Genomic DNA, 24,508 nt, shown 5'->3' with positions numbered 1-24,508 from the left:
AATAGTAGTTTGATCAGTTAGTAGTTTCATTTAGATCAGTATGAAGAGACGTAGTGTAGGAAAGCGAGGGGACAATCCGGCGGCGGGTCGCTTTGTTCAGACGAAGCTGGCGTTTGGACCCGCGGTTGTTCAAGCAGCAGCAGCACCAACAGCACCAACGTCTTTGGTAGCTCCGATCGGAGAGAGCCGTGAGACCGTTGCTGGGCCCAGTAACGCGTCTCTCCCCGGGACCGGGAGCGGCTCTACCCGACGCAGTTCGAGGAAGAGGAAGGCTGCCGCTGTGGTCATAGCTTCTTCATGCGAGTCAGGGGACAGCGATTCGACCGCCCACGAATCTGATGGGAGCGCCGATTGGGAACCACCAGGTAATTACACGGTCTTATATATATATATATATATATGTGTGTGTGTGAAACGTGTATTTGATGATTTACATACTGTGACTATGTAACGTTAGTTCGACAAACCAACGGCGATATGCATGTGATTGTGTGTGTGTGTGAAACGTGTATTTGATGATTTACATACTGTGACTATGTAACGTTAGTTCGACAAACCAACGCCGGCGATATGCATGTGATTGTGTGTGTGTGAAACGTGTATTTGATGATTTACCTACCGCTTATTCTGTGACTATGTAACGTTAGTTTGCCAAACCTAACGCTGATATGCATTTATTATATTCTAGCTCCGGAATCATCTGACGATGATCTCGGCTTGGGTCGGAGGTATGAGTCTGATTCATCGCACGATTCAGACGTGGGAGTCGGACACGGTGGTGGTCGACGGGGCAACGGTACGTCATGTTTACTAATGCAATGTGAATATTGTTTTGTGCATGTTCAAATCGATAGTTGAATGATATAGGATATAGTAGGGATGTAGAGTACAGGCCACGCGACCATGTGCTACAGTTAGGTTGTCTTGTGTGCGTGTGTGTGTGTGTGTGCATGTGCACGCCCTTTGAAGTGGCTCTTTGAAGTGTGTAGCTATCATGTAAGTGATAATAGTTGCATGCTGGGCATGATACGACGTGGTGGTGGTGGTCGACGTGGTAATTGGTATGTTGCAATGTGAATATTGTTTTGTGCATGTTCAAATCGATAGTTGAATGATATAGGATATAGTAGGCATGCAGTACAGGCCACGCTACCATGTGCTACAGTTAGGTTGTCTTGTGTGCGTGTGTGTGTGTGTGTGTGCATGTGCACGCCCTTTGAAGTGGCTCTTTGAAGTGTGTAGCTATCATGTAAGTGATAATAGTTGCATGCTGGGCATGATACGACGTGGTGGTGGTGGTCGACGTGGTAATTGGTATGTTGCAATGTGAATATTGTTTTGTGCATGTTCAAATCGATAGTTGAATGATATAGGATATAGTAGGCATGCAGTACAGGCCACGCTACCATGTGCTACAGTTAGGTTGTCTTGTGTGCGTGTGTGTGTGTGTGTGTGCATGTGCACGCCCTTTGAAGTGGCTCTTTGAAGTGTGTAGCTATCATGTAAGTGATAATAGTTGCATGCTGGGCATGATACGACGTGGTGGTGGTGGTCGACGTGGTAATTGGTATGTTGCAATGTGAATATTGTTTTGTGCATGTTCAAATCGATAGTTGAATGATATAGGACAGGGGTGGCCAACCAGTCAGAGACTAAGAGCCACAAAAAAATGACTGTGGTACCACAAAGAGCCACACCATATACCAGCGTTTCTCAACCTTTTTTTTCAGTCACGGCACCCTTCATGTGTTTATAGGTCTCACCCTCTGGCCTCTGAAGTTGCTAATGTCTTTTTTATTTGGGCCTCACAGGGTTAAAAGTACCCTGTGAGACCCACGGTTGCAAAATTACAAAATCACTTTTAGCCATTTAAAAAAATAATGTTTATTTAAAAATTTTTAAAGGGGAACTATTTTACTATTTCTTTCACTATTTGGGCACTTTTACACAATTCCTGTGAGTCTATGGAACACCTAGGTTTTTTTTTTTTAAATGCATTGTTTTGTATTTCTAATCAAGTACTAAAAACCGCATTTTTCTACCTCAAGCCGTTTTGAGGCTGGGCTCCAACCACTGTGTGGCCTGGTGCCAACTGCCACATCAACTGCCACATTATTATGCAGCTGAGAAATCTCTGACATCACAGATATGCACATTTTCAGATGACTCAGTTCAGTGAGGGTGAATATTGTGAGAGGAGAATTGGAAGAATTCGCCAATATGAGAATTAGAGACATATATCCTATTAATATAAGTCCACATAGCTAAGAAACAATGGTAAACACTGAAAAAAGCCATTTATAAGATAGTTCCCCTTTAAGCACATGTATAGTCAATTGGTCCTGTTGTTCAGCCTCACAATGCTATTTGATAGTAAATGTGTTTATATGTCCCACCCTCTGGCCTCTGAAGTTGCTAATTTCTTTTTAATTTGGGCCTCACAGGGTTAACCTCTAAAGCCCGAGATATACAGTAAAAGTGTATATTTTCAGCATTATGTTTGTTTACCAATTATTTTAACTGTTATTAGTGAAATATAAGATTATAGAAATCTCAGGGCATTGAGTCGGAAACCGGCGCATATTGACAGGAGGAAGTGGCACAGCCAAAAGTGAGTGTAGTCTTTTGAAGGAAGAGACTCAGGGCTTTCAAATTTCGAAAAACTACCCTACCCAGCTCACACCAGCCCCTGTCAATCATCTGACTTCTGGATTTACTTTTTAATTTCTCTTATTTTTTGGGATTATCTCCCACAAACCTGAACGTTATTGCCATAAAACAGAACGCAGTTAGTTTCTCTACCTTTCTGTGAACGTCTTGCAAAAAACGGTGTTGCAATATGATGAAGAATGGTGGAGAAATTTACATTATAAAAAAGATGGCAGAATTCAGTACTGTATCTACAAAACCTTCTGTTTAATCATCTTCCCTTTATTCATTTGCTTAGATTTTCAGGTCTGGTCAATTTTAGCATGGTGTTATTTACAGTCAAAGATATATATATTTTTTTAAATAGAATTGATATTCTCCTTTGGTTCATTACAATTTACTCAAGCCTAGTAACAGACACACTATTTCTGACACTGATCCATATATGTCCCTAGATTCAGATACCAAGAACATGCAAATGGACCATTTAAAAAAAATTGTAAATGTTTATTCTACGTCCTTGTGGAATGAGTGACATAAAAAAAAAAAAGTAAAAAAAAAAAAAAAAAGTAAAAAAAAATAATTTTTTTTTTTTTTATTTTTTTTTTTTTTATTTTTTTTTATGGATGGAAGAGCCGCACATTGACGGGCAAAGAGCCGCATGCGGCTCGCGAGCCGCGGGTTGGCCACCCCTGATATAGGATATAGTAGGCATGTACAGGCCACTACATTTAGTTACATGGATGTGTGTGTGTGTGTGTGTGTAGATGCCTCACCCCATGCCATTTGATGTGTGTGTGTATGTGTGTGTGTGTGTGTGCAGTGTGTGTACACACACACACACACAAGATCAAAAGACATGCATCCTCTCCAACACCTTTGAACTTCGCAGTACATGGTGAGGCCTCTATATGCAAATTCCATTGATTACAGCACACACATACACAATGGCATGGACACATGGCGAGGCCTATATTTAAATGCATGGTTGTGTAGCATATGTAAAATTCCATTGATTACAACACACACACATGTACATGCTTTGATGGCCGCTGATTTATTTTGTGTTCACACAGCAGAACACTCCGAAACCGAATCCGGGGCCAATACACCAACATGCTTGGGTATGTACTAACTACATTTATGTATGTGTAAATGTATTACTATTGTGTTTTGTGAGACTTACTTACTGAATGAATTTAATCCAATTCAGATTCTGGCGCAGACCCTGCAGATAGTGACGCTGAGACTGGCAACGACATAGGATCACATTCTACTCCTGCAGGTAATTGTACATGGTGGTGACTGGCTGCTGCTAGAGCCTGGGCCTGGTGGTAGCTGGCTGCTGCTAGAGCCTGGGCCTGGTGGTGACTGGCTGCTGCTAGAGCCTGGGCCTGGTGGTGACTGGCTGCTGCAGGGCCTGGGCCTGGTGGTGACTGGCTGCTGCAGGGCCTGGGCCTGGTGGTGACTGGCTGCTGCAGGGCCTGGTCTGGTGGTGATGGTGGTAAATACAATGACAATGCGTTGCCCTAGTGTAATGTATTACATCATGTGATTCTAGAACTGGATGCTAGTCTGGACATGCCGGAACCTGTTGCAGGGCGGAAACGCACATCTAAGAGCGGTAAGTTGGCCTCACTCTGCACACCACTTCCAGCTCTGACCTCTGACCCCCACACCACGTCCAGCTCTGACATCTGAACCCCACACACACTCACTCATTCACTCACACAGTTTGTAACTACGTGGCATATGAATGTCTACAGTAGGGGTGTTATAGTATATTTGTATAATTGACAGGTCGTGGAGGAGCGAAGAGCAGGGCTGCGATCCGTCAGGAAGAGGAGAATGCCTGGTCTCGTGAGGGCTGGGTGCCTCAAAGGATCCCCTTCACAGCCCAACCGGGGTTGCTCCAGGACGCCAAGGCACTCAGATCTTACCGGCCTGCGAAATGGATGGATCTGTTCCTGACAGATGCTTTTCTGAACTCTATTGTTGCCCAGTCCAACCTCTACGCTGAGCAGTCCATTGCCCGGCTGGACCCCACGCTAACCAGTAGCAGGGCACTGCTTTGGAAGCCCCTCACATTGAAGGAGCTGAAGAAGTTCCTCGGACTCCATTTCCTTAGCAGTGTCCTGCGGAAGCCTCGCGTGGACCAGATGTGGACCACTGACGACATGATGTACACACCGTACTACTCTGATACCATGCCACGCAACAGGTTCCAATTGATCTGGCGATTCCTCCACTTTGCGGACAATACTTCCCTGGAGGTTAGAGACAAATTGTGCAAAGTACGCCCTGTAGTCGACCATGTAAACACGAGGTGCAAGGAGCTGTACCAGCCTGAACGCGAGCTCGCCATTGACGAGGGGGTGATGGCATGGCGAGGCCGCCTGACCTTCCGGGTCTACAACCCCAACAAGCCCACCCGCTATGGCATCAAGTCCTACTTCCTGTGCGAATCACGCACAGGATATTGCTTTTCATTTAAGCCATATTGTCGGGAAGGCTCGCTCCTGGGGGACACGGTCGTCGGTCTGCTTGGACGTCTGTCTGGGGCCGGCTATACGCTCTACATGGACAACTTCTACAACTCGGTACGTATGTCCGCCAGGCTCCGACAGTTGAGGACCGACGTCTGTGGTACCCTCAGGAAGCACCGGGGCGAGCCAGCCATCATCAAGAACATTACCAAACGTGACATCGGTGTGGGGGAGCGCATTGCGGTCAACAACAAGGAGGTCCTGATCGTGGCATGGCGCGATAAGAGAATCGTGAAGACCATCAGCAGCTTCCACGAGGACACTATGGAAAAGGCGATGGTGTGGAAGAAGCAGAAGAAGGGCAAAGCGCTGAGGGTGGAGATGCTCAAGCCATCATCAATCCTGGAGTACAATAAATTCATGAACGGCGTCGATCAGCTGGATCAGAATATATCGTACTATCCGGTTACACGTAAGACTGGAAAGTGGACCAAAAAGTTTGTGATGTATCTGATCCAAATATGTATCTTCAACGCGTTTGTCTTGTACAAAAAAAAGCACCCACAAGGGCATTACTCCAACCTCTTCCGGTTCACCAGGGCTGTGGCGCGGACCTACACAGACGGTAAGGAGAAGAAGATTCCTGGGGTGACAGCGGAGATGGAGGCGGAGGCGGAGGCAGGGGAGGAGGCAGGGGAGGAGGCAGGGGGTGGGGATGAGGAGGAGGCAGGGGCTGAGCAGGTGGGGCGTGTCGACCCTAGGGCCCCACTGGGGGACCCGCAGAGCAGATTAGTGGGTGGCTTTGTGAAGCATGTAATGGTTGCATACAAAGCCACCCCGAAGAGAAAGCTACCGTGTAGGAAATGTCGTGTCTGCAGTAGGCGTGGCATCAGGAGTGAGACCAGATATTTTTGCACATCGTGCAAAGTCCCCCTGCATCGTGACAAATGCTTCGCTCTGTACCACACAAAGAGGGATTTCTCTAAATAGTTTCTTTATTAGTTGTCATACAGAAGTACAGACTACTTCTAAATAATCCGGCACACAGAAGTACAGATTACTTCTAAATAATCCATCATTGTGTGATACAGACAGAACCATGTGTACCGGTACATAGTATAGCTAGCTGAGTGTAGTATAGTATAGTGTAGTATAGTATAGTATAGTATATTGTAGTATAGTATAGTATAGTATAGTGTATGGGTAGTTGCACTGTTTTCTGTACAAGACAAATGCGTTGAACACATGTATTTGGGCCACGGTTGTCGATATTGCATAGGCATGTTTGGACCACTTGCAGATGAGACGTTATGTTAGCGATCTAGCTGTATCGACTCCATTCATAATTTGCATTGTGTGTGTATATAGTTTTTTTTTATTTATCTTTTTCCCCCCTCATTTTTACCGTTTGCACAGAACCAATGGTTGCTGACAGTCACCCAGTTTAAAAAAGTATATACTGTAGGTAACATACCACACTTTTCTAATGCAGTCCATTGGCCTATTATTTATATACTTTGGAAGCATGTATTGGATATTTTTTGGTCCACAGATCATCTGGCGCTTCATCCATTTATCAATGGACAATGCAGTCATCGATGCGAGAGACCAAGTAAGATATGCCCTGTAGTTCATGTGACGTGAATGTTACCAGCAAACTTCTAAATGCACTGAAACAATGGTTGGTTATCCTCCAGTGTTCACTTTTTATAAGGTATTGTCTTTGTAAATTACCATAATCCTATACTGTGAATGTTACCAACAAACTCCTAAATGCACTGACACAATGGTTGGTTATCATCAGCCAGTGTTCACTTTTTATAAGGTATTGTCTTGGTAAATTACCATAATCCTATACTGTGAATGTTACCAACAAACTCCTAAATGCACTGAAACAATGGTTGGTTATCATCACAGTGTTCACTTTTTATAAGGTATTGTCTTGGTAAATTACCATAATCCTATACTGTGAATGTTACCAACAAACTCCTAAATGCACTGAAACAATGGTTGGTTATCATCACAGTGTTCACTTTTTATAAGGTATTGTCTTGGTAAATTACCATAATCCTATACTGTGAATGTTACCAACAAACTCCTAAATGCACTGAAACAATGGTTGATTATCCTCCAGTGTTCACTTTTTATAAGGTATTGTCTTGGTAAATTACCATAATCCTATACTGTGAATGTTACCAACAAACTCCTAAATGCACTGAAACAATGGTTGATTATCCTCCAGTGTTCACTTTTTATAAGGTATTGTCTTGGTAAATTACCATAATCCTATACTGTGAATGTTACCAACAAACTCCTAAATGCACTGAAACAATGGTTGATTATCCTCCAGTGTTCACTTTTTATAAGGTATTGTCTTGGTAAATTACCATAATCCTATACTGTGAATGTTACCAACAAACTCCTAAATGCACTGACACAATGGTTGGTTATCATCAGCCAGTGTTCACTTTTTATAAGGTATTGTCTTGGTAAATTACCATAATCCTATACTGTGAATGTTACCAACAAACTCCTAAATGCACTGAAACAATGGTTGATTATCCTCCAGTGTTCACTTTTTATAAGGTATTGTATTGGTAAATTACCATAATCCTATACTGTGAATGTTACCAACAAACTCCTAAATGCACTGAAACAATGGTTGATTATCCTCCAGTGTTCACTTTTTATAAGGTATTGTCTTGGTAAATTACCATAATCCTATACTGTGAATGTTACCAACAAACTCCTAAATGCACTGAAACAATGGTTGATTATCCTCCAGTGTTCACTTTTTATAAGGTATTGTCTTGGTAAATTACCATAATCCTATACTGTGAATGTTACCAACAAACTCCTAAATGCACTGAAACAATGGTTGGTTATCATCACAGTGTTCACTTTTTATAAGGTATTGTCTTGGTAAATTACCATAATCCTATACTGTGAATGTTACCAACAAACTCCTAAATGCACTGAAACAATGGTTGATTATCCTCCAGTGTTCACTTTTTATAAGGTATTGTATTGGTAAATTACCATAATCCTATACTGTGAATGTTACCAACAAACTCCTAAATGCACTGAAACAATGGTTGATTATCCTCCAGTGTTCACTTTTTATAAGGTATTGTCTTGGTAAATTACCATAATCCTATACTGTGAATGTTACCAGCATATAATGCACAGCAACAATGGTTGGTACTGATGACTTGTCACCCAGTTTATTGAACATATTTTACAATAAAAATGTTCATGGCATCAAAGTTTCAAGTTTTTTGCATTGTAAAGTATTCTGTATTTTATAATAATGTTGTCTGGACCTACACCAGTAGTTATAAAACGTACTTGTTCATTAGCGCCAGGCATATCAATCAAATGACCAACAAAGTAATCAATCAATCAAACAAATCAATCTATGAATCAAACTATCAACAAAACAATCAAACATTCTATCAAGCAAATGACCAACAAAGTAATCAATCAAACAAATCAATCTATGAATCAAACTATCAACAAAACAATCAAACATTCTATCAATCAAATGACCAACAAAGTAATCAATCAATCAAACCAATCAATCTATGAATCAAACTATCAACAAAACAATAAAACATTCTATCAAGCAAATTACCAACAAAACAATCAAACATTCTATCAATCAAATGACCAACAAAGTAATCAATCAATCAAACAAATCAATCTATGAATCAAACTATCAACAAAACAATCAAACATTCTATCAATCAAATGACCAACAAAGTAATCAATCAATCAAACCAATCAATCTATGAATCAAACTATCAACAAAACAATCAAACATTCTATCAATCAAATGACCAACAAAGTAATCAATCAATCAAACCAATCAATCTATGAATCAAACTATCAACAAAACAATCAAACATTCTATCAAGCAAACTATCAACAAAACAATCAAACATTCTATCAATCAAATGACCAACAAAGTAATCAATCAATCAAACAAATCAATCTATGAATCAAACTATCAACAAAACAATCAAACATTCTATCAATCAAATGACCAACAAAGTAATCAATCAATCAAACCAATCAATCTATGAATCAAACTATCAACAAAACAATCAAACATTCTATCAAGCAAATTACCAACAAAGTAATCAATCAATCAAACAAATCAATCTATGAATCAAACTATCAACAAAACAATCAAACATTCTATCAAGCAAACTATCAACAAAACAATCAAACATTCTATCAATCAAATGACCAACAAAGTAATCAATCAATCAAACAAATCAATCTATGAATCAAACTATCAACAAAACAATCAAACATTCTATCAATCAAATGACCAACAAAGTAATCAATCAATCAAACAAATCAATCTATGAATCAAACTATCAACAAAACAATCAAACATTCTATCAATCAAATGACCAACAAAGTAATCAATCAATCAAACAAATCAATCTATGAATCAAACTATCAACAAAACAATAAAACATTCTATCAATCAAACCAATAAAACAATCTGTCAAACAATCAATCAATCAAACCATCCATCCATCCATCCCAGTCTAAATTGCTTTATAACACGTTCAGTACCTATTATCACCCCGCCGGCACACCTTTCATAAAAGTGCCTGTAACTTCTGTTCTAAATAATTTACCTCCACTTTTATCTTTTGTTGACGTTTTTTAACTTGTAATTGTGAACGAACGAAGACATGCAGAAACAAACGGTTTTTTGCATTGTGTACATCAACTTGTCGTCTTCAAATGAGCCCAACCATTTCCCCATAGTTATAATATAAAATATAGAAATAGCTCCGCTAAGATCATGAGATATGCTAGAATCGTCCAGGAATCCTGGCAACCCACAGTCATTTTCCGGATTTTTGGCCGGCACCCAAAGTGTTAAAACCACTCCTTCCTCGTGGCCCAAGTGGGGAAACCCAGATTGACGAAGCGAGGTGATCAACTAAGCGAGGTGATTGACTAAGCGAGGTGATTGACTAAGCGAGGTGATTGACTAAGCAAGGTGATTGACTAAGCGAGGTGATTGACTAAGCGAGGTGATTGACTAAGCGAGGTGATTAACTAAGCGAGGTGATTGACTAAGTGAGGTGATTGAATAAGCAAGGTGATCGGCTAAGCGAGGTGATTGACTAAGCGAGGTGATTGACTAAGTGAGGTGATTGACTAAGCGAGGTGATTGAATAAGCAAGGTGGTTGACTAAGCGAGGTGATTGAATAAGCGAGGTGATTGACTAAGTGAGGTGATTGAATAAGCAAGGTGATCGACTAAGCGAGGTGATCGGCTAAGCGAGGTGATTGACTAAGCAAGGTGTTTGACTAAGCGAGGTGATTGAATAAGCGAGGTGATTGACTAAGCGAGGTGATTGACTAAGCGATGTGATTGACTAAGCGGGGTGATTGATTAAGTGAGGTGATTGACTAAGCGAGGTGATTGACTAAACGAGGTGATCGACTAAGCGAGGTGATCGACTAAGCGAGGTGATCGACTAAGCGAGGTGATCGACTAAGCGAGGTGATCGACTAAGTGAGGTGATCGACTAAGCGAGGTGATCAACTAAGCGAGATGATTGACTAAGCAAGGTGATTGTCATCATCACGACACACAAAGACGGTGGTTGATAGGGTTAGCAAGGAAAGCTACAGCAAAGAAGCCCTGGGCATGTTGAACTTGAAGTCCTATACCTTATACAATCATACTAATACCAGCCTATCAGTCTACCATCCCTTTCTTTAAACAATGTTGTGTTCATAGGTGTATAAAGTGTATGTGTTGGTAGATCCCAGCATACTGTACCTTTCACACTGCTATTGATGTTGAAAAGGGTTGAAAGTATGCATGAAACTAGAAAGTTGCTAGGCATAGGTAATTCACCCTTGTGGAAATCACTGTATCGTGTATTTTCACTAATGTTACTGTATTACTCCACTACAAGCGAGCCAAAGTGGTGCAGCACCCGAGAATTAATAACAAGTGCCAGGGGTGTATCTAGACCCAGCACTCTACTGGGGCACAGGGGGGCACAAAAGTATATGACGCGGGTGGGCGCAGCGGGTTAGGTTAGGGTTATGTTATTTAATTATTTTGGGAAGCCAGCCCCCCAAACTCCTGAAATGCATAGAAATCTATGAAATAAATAAAACAATCTGACATTTATATTAAAAAGAGCTAGCCCCCCAAACCCCTAAAATACATAGAAATCTATGCATTTTGGAACAGTTACTATATATATAGTCAAGAAAGCATTTAGTCATACTTAAAGTTTAAAGTGCTTTACTTGCATTGAACATTGCATTGAACATTGAACATTGAGGAGACATCATTAGAAAGCACAATGTATTTTTCCATAGTTACGCAGATGACACACAATTGTACATCTCCGCTGAACCAAATGATCACACAGCTATAAACTCCATTTCAAGTTCAAGTTTCAAGTTTCAAGTTTCTTTAATAGTTGTCATACAGAAGTACAGAATACTTTTGTACAAAATGCTTCTTACTGTTGCGCTCCAGAGACTGTGCAAGACAAGATAAGTATGAAATAAAATAACATAGTAAAATTAGAAGTAAAAAAATGAGGTCACAGTGTTCAGTTTAGACATATGTACAATGTTCGATGCAGAATAGACGTAGTTACCATACAATATACAATACTGTGCTGTGTACTAATATACAATACTATATAGTGCAAGGCAGAAATGGAGAAATGGGACGAGGTGCAATTTAGGTACAATTCACAGTAGGTGTACGAGTTGTAGTGCAAATCCTTTATCAATAAATATAAAGTGTAAGTGTGTTTGTGTGATCTAAAGTGTGGAGAGTGGGTGCTGCAGTGTGTTGTTTGTTTGAGTGAGTGTGTGCGTGTGGGTGTGTGTGCTGTGTGCATTTGATGGTTGTTGCATAGTGATTATTGTTCGTTTAGCGATTATTGTTCGTTTAGCAGCCTGATGGCCTGGGGATAGAAGCTTCTTCTGAGTCTTTCTGTGCTCGCCTTAAGACTCCGGTATCGCTTGCCTGACCGCAGCAGTTCAAAGAGGCAGTTGTTCGGGTGGCTCGAGTCCTTAATAATTCTCTTAGCCTTCCCCTTGCACCGCTTGTTGTAAATGTTGTAAATGCCTGTCTCTTAGCAATAAACAAATGGATGACGAACAACTTCCTAAAATTAAATGAGGGCAAAACTGAAATCCTACTAGTTGGTCCTATAACAAAAAGAGAAATGTTACAGAGCAATATGGGGCAACTTACTCCTTGGATCAAACCCGAAGTTACAAGTAAGTAACCTACACTGGCTTCAGGTAACATTTAGAATTGATTTTAAGGTCCTCCTCCTTATATACAAAGTATAAACATTGCGATCATCTACTACTGGTCTATTGAAAGTTCCAAGCCACAGTCTAAAGAAAATCGGGGATGCAGCCTTTGCTAACTATGCACCAAAGTTATAGAACACACTACCTATGGACATTAGGGAAGCTAGATCTCTTAATATTTTCAGAAATAAGCTAAAAACGTACCTCTTCACCATAGCCTTCTAATACACCCCGCTGTTGATTGTACTGTAGCACTATTTTACTCTGGCCATTCTATTGCATAATTTTACGATCTATTCTATTATTCTATTATTGCACTGTATTATTGGTGTGCAAACCAGTCAACTTACAAAAAAGAGCCTGTTGGAGGATAGTGCAAAATATTTCACTATAATATTTCAAAGCGAAGTAAAAAATATTATAATAATTATTTGATCATGTTAAATGATCATTTGATCATGTTAAAAAAGGGAAAATAAAAAACATTTGTTAATTTTTTAATTTTTTTTATCAGTGATCATCAGTAGGGCACGTGCCCTACTGATAGTGGTCTAAATACGCCGATGACAAGTGCACCCAACTGAATGTGGAAGGTTGACGTAGGCGGGCCTTGTAGCAGAGAGTTAGCTAAACATAAACAACTCAGTGGTTTTCAGAAGGATGAGTTACCTATGCCTAGCAACTTTCAAACAACTTGTCAAGTCTCATGGGCTACGTTCACACTGCAGGCAAAAGTGGCCCGAATCTGAATTTGTTTTGCTCATGTGTGACTCAGATCATCTCAGATTTCATATGTGGTCCTAAATGAGATACAGGTCTGATTTGTTTTAACTGCATTCAACTTAGAAGTTAAACCATAAACTGGGACTCCAGACCATCTTTTTTATTGTTTATTTGAGCATGCGGGTCAGTTCAGGAGTGTGACCAGTTCACACTGGAACATTAATAAAAGAATGTCAACAGCCAAACAAAACAATCGGATCTGAGCAATAAATCTGAATTGAGCACTAAGGTTTGCAGTGTGAACGTGTGAAGGGTTCTAACCCGCACCAAACCCTGGCAACACATCACCCTCACCCTCATCCACCTCCACTGGCTCCCCATCAAATCCCGCATCACCTACAAAACCCTCCTGCTCACCTACAAATCCTTCCACGCTATGGCATCTCAGTACCTCACTGACCTCCTCCACCCCTACACTCAGTCACGGTCCCTGCGATCCACGGACACTGGTGCTCAAAACCCACCTCTTCAACTTGGCCTTTAACCCCTAATTTCTCACTTTGTACTTGTGTCTGTCCACTACAGTATGTTTGTTACTTTTGTTATTTTCTCCCCCTATGTAAAGCGACCTTGGGTCTTTTGAAAGGCGCTATATGAAAATGAAGCTATTATTATTATTATTATTATTATTATTATTATTATTATTATTATTATTATTATTATTATTATTATTATTATTATTATTATTATTATTATTATTATTATTATTATTATTATTATTATTATTATTATTATTATTATTATTATTATTATTATTATTATTATTATTATTATTATTATTATTATTATTATTATTATTATTATTATTATTATTATTATTATTATTATTATTATTATTATTATTATTATTATTATTATTATTATTATTATTATTATTATTATTATTATTAACGTAGCCATGGACTTTTTCCACCCCCTTTTCAACATCAATGACTGGTAAGGTAGGCTGATATCAGCTAAAGCACACACCGTATACAACTACTGTAACATTTGTTAAAGACGGGGCAATCTCCGGTAATGGAGAGAAGTAAAAATGAGACTGTTTCTCGAGTTCGTAGAGAGATGATGAATATTCCATGGGTAAATAGAATACAGTGAAAATGGAAACAGAACTCACGCAGACGGCAAAACCCAACAGTAGTGTTTACATGCCTCAATATCCCAGTAAATATATATATCATATCCCATTATGTGTCTCTCATAGTCAGGCTATGAGCTTATCTTGGCTTTTGTAAATGGGATATGGAAACTCATACACAGATCATTTGACAATCCTGAATAATATAAAAATAGTAGTGTTTATTATTATTTATTATTTACTATTTACTTATTTTTCTGTCTCCCTTTTTGTTGCTGTTTATAACCATACGATTATGAAATAAAATAAAACCAGTGTTTCACAAGAAAATAATACTTTTATTATAATACTTGTATTACTCTTACTACTTTTAAGGACTCTATCACAGAGTTGTTTACATACACACACCTGCAACTGTCACCCAGCCTTTTAACTGTAGTCTGTTCTGCTTCATGTATTACATACCTCGTAATTATATTTGGTTGTTTGTTTGAAGTGTGTTTTAATTATCTCCCTTACCTCTGTGATGTATGTATCGTCTGTCTCTTTTCTATTTTATTAGACTTTTTTGTCCCCTTTCCCTTTTGTCCTCTCGCCAGGCCCTCGTTGTAGATGGTAAATGGTGCATTTTATATAGCGCTTTTATCCAAAGCGCTTTACAATTTGTTCCTCAAATTTGTTTACCCATTCACTCACACATTCACATGCCGACGGCAGAGGCAAATCATGCAAGGTGCCAACCTGCTCATCGAGAGCATTTAGGGGTTAAGTGTCTTGCTCAAGGACACTTCGACACGCTGGCCCGGGAGAAGAAGTGGGAATCAAACAGGGAACGACTGCTCTAAACTACCGAGCTACTGCCCCACCGTTGTGAGTAAGAATTTGTTCTCAATTGACCTTAAATTAATGAATTAAATAAATATCAGTGTGTGTGCATGTAGACACACTCATCATCAGAACGCATGTAGTTCTAGATTAGACGCCCAGCGCTGGCAGACACCGAGGCTGGACCAGGGAGTGGAAAAGGAAGGAGCGGTGGGGGGGGGGTCAGCGTCAGAACAGCCAGGGTGCTGTCCGAGGTAAACAAATGAACGGAACCGGCGTGACCGTCTGTTAGGGGAGATTAACATTGGCACTGAATGCCAGCAGCACGACAGCGGGAGATAAATCAAGCGTCAAGGTGGCACCGTAGATGTTTTTGCACCACAAGAAATCAACTCAATTGCGGCAAACTAGTTTCATTACTAGGAAGGGGGAGTACAGTATACACACTTCGACCTGCTTATATGAAGATGAGGGCTTCTCAGAGTAGGACTGGGGCATGGAAGAAGATGGTGTGGGATAATGATCCCCTTCCCCCCCCGCCCTCATGGATCCTCTCCCATCCCAGAGACAGACGTCTCACACCTTCAGCCCCATCCAGCCCCCAACCCATGTTCTCCTCCTCCTCCTCCTCCTCCTAACCAGAGGTGCAGTGCTCATGCCACGCGGTACCACGCCGTTCCACCACTTTTCTGAGCAGAAGCATGCGCATGCACATGCACGCACGTGCACACAAAAATGCGTTCACAACTTTCACTCGACTCGTCGTGCCGTGCGCCAAGTACCGGTACTCACATACAGTAGCTACTCGTCTTTGCATAACAATAGCATAGCAATAGCATAACAAAGAACGAGAATAGCCAAACCAAAATACAAGCCCTGTACCAATTGGTGGGGGTTTGCTTGAGCTGTGGAGCTCTCACTATTCTCCACTTGCACAACCTGAAAGTAGGCACTTCCGGCTGACTTCCGGTTGCCAATGGTACTTCCTGTCCCAGCTACTTTTCTCCCCTTATTTAAACAACTTTGTCGTCACAGAGAGGCAATGAAACGTTTGTATTATTATAGTATAGAATGTATTTAATAAGCAAACGTTTGTCAGCAGGGTTTTTGGGCTGTATTTCATGTAAAAACGTTTACTGTTAGTTTCCTTGCTCAGCCAGCATTAGCCTTCATTATCTAACAGAAGCTAGTGGTTAAACAGGCCGGATTAGCTTTGAGCTAACTATCTTTCCCGACCCATGTATTCATTCCATTCTAAACATAATGTTAGTTTACAAAACATGACCCGTCTATATAACGTTGAGGAACAAATTATAACGTGTGTGGGTGTGTGTTTTGGTGAACATTGGACTGCAAACAGAAAATGCATCACAGTTACAGACAGTAGCTACTGTTAGCTGCCCTTCCGGATTAGCTTTGAGCTAACTATCTTTCCCGACCCATGTATTCATTCCATTCTAAACATAACGTTAGTTTACAAAACATGACCCGTCTATATAACGTTGAGGAACAAATTATATAGACGGGTAATGTTTTGAACAACTAACGTTACGTTTAGAATGGAATGCATCGGCAAAGATCGTTAGCTCAAAGCTATTCCGGCCAGTTTATCAACTTCCTGTCATTTAGAAATATGATTTTATAGTGAAAATCATCACCAAAACGTCCGGATAAACCTCACGGGAGCATTATAGACTGTCATACAAATGTACAAATGCTATAAGGTGGCAAGAAATGCACTATAAACAATACTTTGCGGCGTCGTTTCTTGCGCTAGCTTCTGTTAGCCAGCATTAGCCTTAATTAGCATGATGCATTTTCTGTTTGCAGTCCAATGTTCACCAAAACACACACCCACACACGTTATAATTTGTTCCTCAACGTTATATAGACAGGTTATGTTTTGTAAACTAACGTTATGTTTAGAATGGAATGAATACATGGGTCGGGAAAGATAGTTACAAAGAGGGACAAAGAGGAGGAGTTTTCCTGGAGTTATCCGCACAGAGATCCACCGATCCACCTAGTGCTAAGTACACCCTAGTCCTATCTTACACTCCACTCTGAAAAATCTCCCTTTCCCTCCCACTCTGCTATTTCTCTACTTCCTCCCTGCCACTCTTGACAAGACAATGTGTCTCATACCTATATCCACAATCTGCTCCTCCAGAACTGACTCTACCCATCCACGCCAGTTTGCTAGCAACCCGGCTAATCTCTCCTACCCTCCTACAGCCACTAATACACCTGTCACAGTACGGGGAGGCTTATGGAATTGTCAATCAGCAGTCAAGAAAGCTGACTTCATTACTGCCTACGCCCATAGTCTAAATCTGCAGCTCCTGGCTCTAACTGAGACCTGGATAACCCCCAATAACTCATCAACACCTGCAGCATTATCTACAAACTATAACTTCACTCACACACCTCGACCTTCCAGACGGGGCGGAGGCACTGCCCTCATGACATCTCCTTCATGGGCTACAAACGTAACACCACTCCCAGAACTGTCACTCTCCTCTCTCGAATATCATGCAGTATCTGTCTCTAATCCTTTCAATCTCACCATTGTTACACTCTACCGCCCTCCAGGTACACTCGATCACTTCACAGATGAGCTGGACATGCTTCTTAGCTCCTTACCGGAAGATGGTACCCCTCTCCTTCTACTGGGCGACTTCAACCTGCCTGACTCATCTCAGTCAGTCCTAGTAGTCTCCCTACTACAATCGTTTGACCTGACTCCCACTGCCATGCCTCCCACCCACAAAGCAGGCAACTCCTTGGATCTCATATTTTCCCGTAACTCCAGCATCATTAACACCACGGTAACTCCCCTACATGTATCTGACCATTCCTTCATATCCTTCTCACTAACTCTCATGCTTAACCGAAAGGTCTTCACCCCAACTCAAACAGTCTCACTCAGACGCAACCTACCCTCCCTATCCCCCTCCACCCTCTCCTCTGACATACTATCCGCTCTACCTTTGAGTGACACCTTCTCTGCTCTCTCCACAGAGATGGCAACCTCCACCCTCCTTTCAGCCCTTGCAACCTCCTTCAACAAGCTCTGTCCCCTCGTTGAGAAACCTGCCCGCCGTTCCCCACCCAGTCCATGGCTGACAGATCCAGTGAGAGAACAAAGACAGGTCCTGAGAGCAGCTGAAAGGAAGTATAGAAAGTCACGCCTCACTGCTGACATCGACACATATCACAACCTCTTGTTAACATTCTCCAAAACCATCACTAATGCCAAAGCTTCTTTCTTCCACCATAGGATCGAGGCCTCTGCCAAGAATCTTCGCAAACTGCATGCTACCATGTCCTCCCTCCTCACTCCCCCCCCACCCCCCCCTCCCTCATCTTTCTCTGCCGAAGACTTTGCGATCTTCTTTGAGGAAAAAGTGGAGAACATCCGCATCTCCTTCTCCCAACCCCCACCCATTCCAAATGCTGAATCGAGAACCTCATCCTTCACTCTGTCATCTTTCTCTCCCATTACAGAAGCAGAGACCCTGACACTGGTAACGTCAAACCGTCCGACTACTTGCCAGCTGGACCAGCTACCCTCCCCACTCCTCCAGACCATAGCACCAGACATCCTCCCATTCCTAACTGCAACCATCAACTCCTCACTCAACTCGGGGGTGGTCCCCACCTCCCTAAAACAAGCCAGAGTCACGCCGCTCATAAAAAAACCAACCCTGAACCCTACCGTCATAGGCAACTACCGTCCTGTCTCTCTTCTCTCCTTCCTTTCTAAAACACTTGAACGTGCTGTATCCAACCAACTTACTGCTTATCTCTTACAGAATGACCTCCTAGACCCTAATCAGTCAGGCTTCAGGACTGGTCACTCCACAGAGACAGCTCTCATTGCGGTCACAGAGGCACTTCACTTAGCAAAAGCGAAAGGCCTCTCCTCTGTCCTGATTCTCCTAGATCTATCTGCAGCCTTCGACACAGTCAACCACCAGATCCTCCTTGCGGCCCTCGCAGGAATGGGAGTGGCTGGCTCTGCGCTGACATGGCTGTCATCATACCTCAATGACCGCTCCTACCAAGTGTCATGGAGAGGGACCCTGTCGGCCACCCGCCCCCTGCGGACGGGTGTCCCCCAGGGCTCGGTTTTAGGACCCATTCTCTTCTCCCTCTACACTAAATCACTGGGTAACATTATCACGTCTCATGGCTTCTCCTACCATTGTTATGCCGACGATACTCAACTCTTCCTCTCCTTCCCTCCCTCAGATATCCACGTCTCTGAGCGGATCTCGGCCTGTCTGTCCGACATCTCAGCCTGGATGACGTCCAACCACCTCAAACTGAACCTAAGCAAAACAGAATTGCTCCACCTGCCGGCCAAATCCTCCCCCCTAACCGACCTTTCAATCACAGTTGAGAATGCAGCTGTGACTGCGTCCCCGACCGCCAAGAACCTTGGTGTTGTCCTCGACGACCAGTTGAACTTCTCTGCTCACATCGCAGCGACGACCAGAACCTGCCGATTCCTCCTGAGCAACGTCAGAAGGATACGCCCCTTCCTGACAAAAGAAGCCACCCAACTCCTCGTCCAATCAACAGTCATCTCCCGCCTCGACTACTGCAATGCACTGCTCGCTGGCCTCCCGGCCACTGCCACTAAGCCTCTTCAACTCATTCAGAACGCAGCAGCCCGCCTGATCTCAAACCTACCGAAGTCGGCCCATGTCACCCCACTTCTTAGGGACCTGCACTGGCTCCCCATTGCTGCACGAATCCGCTTCAAGGCCCTCGACCTAGCATACCGTGCGGCAAAGGGAACCGCTCCCGCCTACCTCCGGTCAATGGTCTCTAACTACACACCCTCAAGACCCCTACGCTCTGCATCTTCTGGCCGCCTCAGACCTACTCCTATCCAAGCTCCGGGAGGGTCATCAAAGAGAAGTCGCCTATTCTCAGTCCTTGCCCCACAATGGTGGAATGAACTACCCACCCCAGTTAGGACAGCCGAATCACGTCCAATCTTTCGCCGTCGACTAAAGACGCACTTCTTCAACCATTATCTGAATTAAAAAAAAACAATAAAAAAAAAAAAAACAATAAAAAAAATCTAACCCTAACTAACCGTACTGTCATGCACTTGTCCTAATAAACTAACCTACACTGTAGCACTCAACACTTTGATGAACATTGTTGCTCAGCTGATAGAGTTGTGCCCTTCCTGATGGCTTGTCGTACAGAACTTGTAAGTCGCTTTGGATAAAAGCGTCAGCTAAATGACTAAATGTAAATGTAAATGTAAATAGTTAGCTCAAAGCTAATCCGGAAGGGCAGCTAACAGTAGCTACTGTCTGTAACTGTGATGCATTTTCTGTTTGCAGTCCAATGTTCACAAAAACACACACCCACACACTTATAATTTGTTCCTCAACGTTATATAGACAGGTCATGTTTTGTAAACTAACGCTATGTTTAGAATGGAATGAATACATGGGTCGGGAAAGATAGCAAGGAAACAGTAAACGTTTTTACATGAAATACAGCCCAAAAACCCTGCTGACAAACGTTTGCTTATTAAATACATTCTATACTATAATAATACAAACGTTTCATTGCCTCTCTGTGACGACAAAGTTGTTTAAATAAGGGGAGAAAAGTAGCTAAAACCAATGTATTTGGATGGGACAGGAAGTACCATTGGCAACCGGAAGTCAGCCGGAAGTGCCTACTTTCAGGTTGTGCAAGTGGAGAATGTGACAAAATGGTCCCGACTGGAAGGATGAGACATTTCTTAAGTTGTCCTTCAGAAGGAAACTGTCCTTCTGTAAACTGTAAGTTACATTGTTAATTTAGTTTGTATTTACTTTTCTAGTTTAAGTTAATTCAATTAAAAGAAAATTGTAACTACAATATTGTATCTACAATTACCTTTAAAACATTGCTTGTTTTTCAACCATATCTGTTGACAATATAATTTCTTTATATATTGAAGGCTACATCCTGCTACCTTTTTCAGCTTCTCTATTTCAAGGCAATATTTACAAAAACGAAACTAAAACTAGTAATTTCCTATACAAACATGTTTCCTACTATTTATGCATAATACTCATTCTAATCATAATGCTGGTCGGAGCTGTTCTGTCGCACACAGAGCGTGCACGTGACATCATTATAAACAGAGCACAGCCACTTCTGAAGTTACGACAGCACCCCTCCTCCTAACCCTTCTCTCTTGTCTATTAAGAGCCCTGTCTGACTGGACCCGCAAGCTCACCTGGGGACGTGTCAGACCAGAGTCATCCGCCTATAACTCTGATAATAAATCTGTCTGAATATACCTGCATATAATCCTATATACCTACATATACACCTGCATATAACCCATATAATTCGGTAAAATGTACAATAATACTACAACTCTGTAGACATCTGATTAGCACTATTACTCAGTAGTACAAATTTTATACCCAGTTTAACCACCTGTTCATTGTATATTACTATTACACTTTACTGTTACATGTCCACTCTGGTTGGATGACGAACCTCTTTTCGTTGTGCTGTACTTGTGCTGTATAATGACAATACATTTTTTAATCTAATCTCATCTAATAAAGAAAACCAAAAGCCTCCTCTTAGTTTCGTGACTTGTTCGTCTACTATAGCCAGAAGTTTCCCACTATGGAGATTTTACACTTTGATGTCAGGCTTTTTTTTGTATCCGTCAGGCTAATTGATTTTACACTATCTGTCACGCTATTCATGCCCAGCTGTGACGCGGGTCCCATGGAGAGGATTCCTTCTGCATAAGTGCAAAGGACTCTGGCATAAGGCACACACCACTCATCTCCTTCCAGTACTGCTTCTAAGATTGTCCACAAGCATGTATACCTGCCAACACTCCTGTTTTTCACAGGTTTCTTGCGTTTTTTTTCTATTTTAATCCTTTCTCCCCGCTGTGCTCCTTTTCGATCATGTCTCCCGTTAATCTCCCGTTTTCCCCCACAAAAAGGTTTTTAATTGAGTAGCATAGTGACACGAGCTAAGTCGGGCTTTCTATGGGGGACATATGTTGCCAGATTAGATTGAGAGACTAATGTATAATATCCTTCATGCAGTATGCTTAATTATTCCTGCCCAACCTGGCAACCGGTAGTGAATGTAAACCTCTTCGAGTTAGTCTCACACATTGAGAATGGAGGCGGACAAAGCTCCCAAGTGTAATGTACCTGCAAATTTCTCTCTGTCTAATGCACAAGGAAGATCACGGGAAGGTATTCCACATTGCAACACGGTCTCAGCAGAAAATGTAAATAAAGTACTAATCTTGACCACAGGAAAACATTTACATACTTTTTTTTTAAAGGTACATAATGTACGTTATGTAGCTATTATTACATGGCGTTTTCACATTCGCCGAAATGCTTGCTTGTGATTGGTCAATAGCGCGCGTCAGAGGTCCGTTATCACACAATAACGGACCTCTGTGGGACAATAATGACCGCTGTGCGCAGCTGTTCGCAATCAAGCAGCACTGACACACTGCCTCAGTGCAGCTCAGCATATGCACAGCTGCACTCAGTCATGCAATCAGACCAGAGACCACAGACCTGCCGGCTGCCGATAATAATAATCACTTTATTTGGGCTGACAGAGCCACAGAACAACTGCGTCTGCAATTGATCTAGCCATGTAATAAGCGGGATAATGTATAGCTATACTCGATCATTGTCGCAAAATAATTGACCTTCACTGACGTTTAAAACACCTCGGCGCTGCGCCTCTGTATTTTAAACTCTGTGTCGGTCAATTATTTTGCGACAATGACCTCGTAGCTATACATTATCCCTTACATAACCATAAGTAATATATTTACGTATTGTATATGTAATATATTTACGTTTGATATAATTTAGCTGTATTTGTATCAGGGTCGGTGGCTTAGTCTAGTGGTGAGTCGCTACACTCACCCCTCACAACAAGCATTGTTAGTTTGACTCCTGATCGCGCAGTTTTCTGGGGGGACTTTCGCCAACATTTTGGGAAATTAGCTTACCGTCTTCCCCAGAGAGAGACAAGAAGATAGATACCAGTTTCCTCTCTGTGCGTTCAGTAGAAAGCTATCTGGCTGCACATTAGCCTAGCTTAGCACAATGAATGGAAGACAGTGCCGGTTAGCCTATAGGCATTGTCCAACTAACACCTCTCCCGAAGGCTAATCGGCACTGTCCGCTTCCATTCATTGTGCTAAGCTAGGCTAACGTACAGCCAGATAGCTTTCTACTGAACGCACAGAGAGGAAACTGGTATCTATCTTCTTGTCTCTCTCTGGGGAAGACGGTAAGCTAATTTCCCAAAATGTTGGCATGTTCCTTTAAGTTGCATACATCAAGTAAACAATCAGAGATATAGAGAGAAGCCAGCGGTGAAGCGCTCCCTCTGTGACTTCCCTGCACTGGATCAGATGACGAGTAGAAAGGTGCAGTAAAGAGGAGGGAGGTTGTAACTCTCAATAATGGAGATGGTGAAATGATTAATAGTCTGACTTCCACCTAAACAGGGACGTGCACAGGACTTTAGAGGGGCAGGTGCTCACTGGCTGAAAAGGGCACTATACCTGTGTCTCTTTTAACCGAGCACTCATAGCGCACAAGCCCGATTTTTAAGGGCCCTTTTTGGGCGGGGGGGGGGGGGGGGGGGGGGCTTTTTATGCTTTTTGGGGGTTTTTGGTGATCAAATATTAAATATTGAACTATAATAATCAGTGCAGGAGCTCACTTATCCTTGAAAGACACTTTTATCACTGACTTAAAAGGCCCATACATCTCCATAAATGTTTAGGGGGGAGGGAATAAGTGCTTACCCTACAGACCCCAAGAAGTGCTGTATATTCTGTATTGTTTAATATAAATGCATTTTCTTTTCGATTTGTATTCAACTGTATGCGCCACAGCGGTTTCTATCATCATCACCACCCGCGCTATGCATAAAATATATAGGTCCGCGGAGAGGCACGCTGATGAGGCCATGCAAACTGCATTGGAATATGGGGCATCTCTCTCTCTTTACCTAATATTTTGATTCTATCCTGACATTTTTCAGTTGAAAGGGCAGTCTATATGCGTAACGGTAATTTAAATGTTTTTTTTTAAATAATATTTCCCCAAGGGGATCAATAAAGGAATATCATATCTGAGCTTATCTTATTGACTTGTCTTGTTTTTGTTTGTTACAGTTGTTTTCCTGATCTAGTCAGCATATATATTTTGCTTTCTAAAATACTGGAAGGACAGTAGCCAATTAGTAGTAAAATAACTTATTATTTATCAACAGTAATGATTATATATTAACTTGACCGATGGACAAGTGATTT

The 24,508-nt window shown here is 41.8% G+C and overlaps 1 protein-coding gene across 1 annotated transcript in view; it reads right to left on the bottom strand.

The window, feature by feature from the left end:
• epha8 (eph receptor A8) overlaps positions 1 to 24,508 on the bottom strand; it is a gene marked incomplete at both ends in the record, with an annotated part of 275,829 nt that overhangs the window by 6,212 nt on the left and 245,109 nt on the right.

The sequence above is a fragment of the Notolepis coatsorum genome (assembly GCF_963971535.1).
Source record: "Notolepis coatsorum genome assembly, chromosome: 6".
Classification (NCBI taxonomy): domain Eukaryota; kingdom Metazoa; phylum Chordata; class Actinopteri; order Aulopiformes; family Paralepididae; genus Notolepis; species Notolepis coatsorum.
This window is presented reverse-complemented; position numbering and strand designations above follow the sequence as displayed.